The sequence below is a fragment of the Myotis davidii genome, unplaced genomic scaffold (genome assembly GCF_000327345.1).
Source record: "Myotis davidii unplaced genomic scaffold, ASM32734v1 scaffold77, whole genome shotgun sequence".
NCBI classification, from domain to species: domain Eukaryota; kingdom Metazoa; phylum Chordata; class Mammalia; order Chiroptera; family Vespertilionidae; genus Myotis; species Myotis davidii.
The window spans coordinates 3926171-3926448 of record NW_006289713.1 but is presented as its reverse complement, the minus strand read 5'-3'; positions in this window follow the sequence as shown (position 1 = coordinate 3926448).

Here is a 278-nt window from a genome sequence, read left to right as displayed (position 1 = left end):
AGAAGAAGAAAAAGGTAAAGATACAAATTATGAACAACAAATACGCATCTATCAACAAGTGAATCTAAGAATCAAGTGAATAAATAATCTGATGAACAGAATGAACTGGTAATTATAATAGAATCAGGGACATAGAAAGGGAATGGACTGACTATTCTTGGGGGGAAAGGGGTGTGGGAGATGTGGGAAGATACTGGACAAAAATTGTGCACCTATGGATGAGGACAGTGGGTGGGGAGTGAGGGCAGGGGTGGGGCGGGAACTGGGAGGAGGGGAAT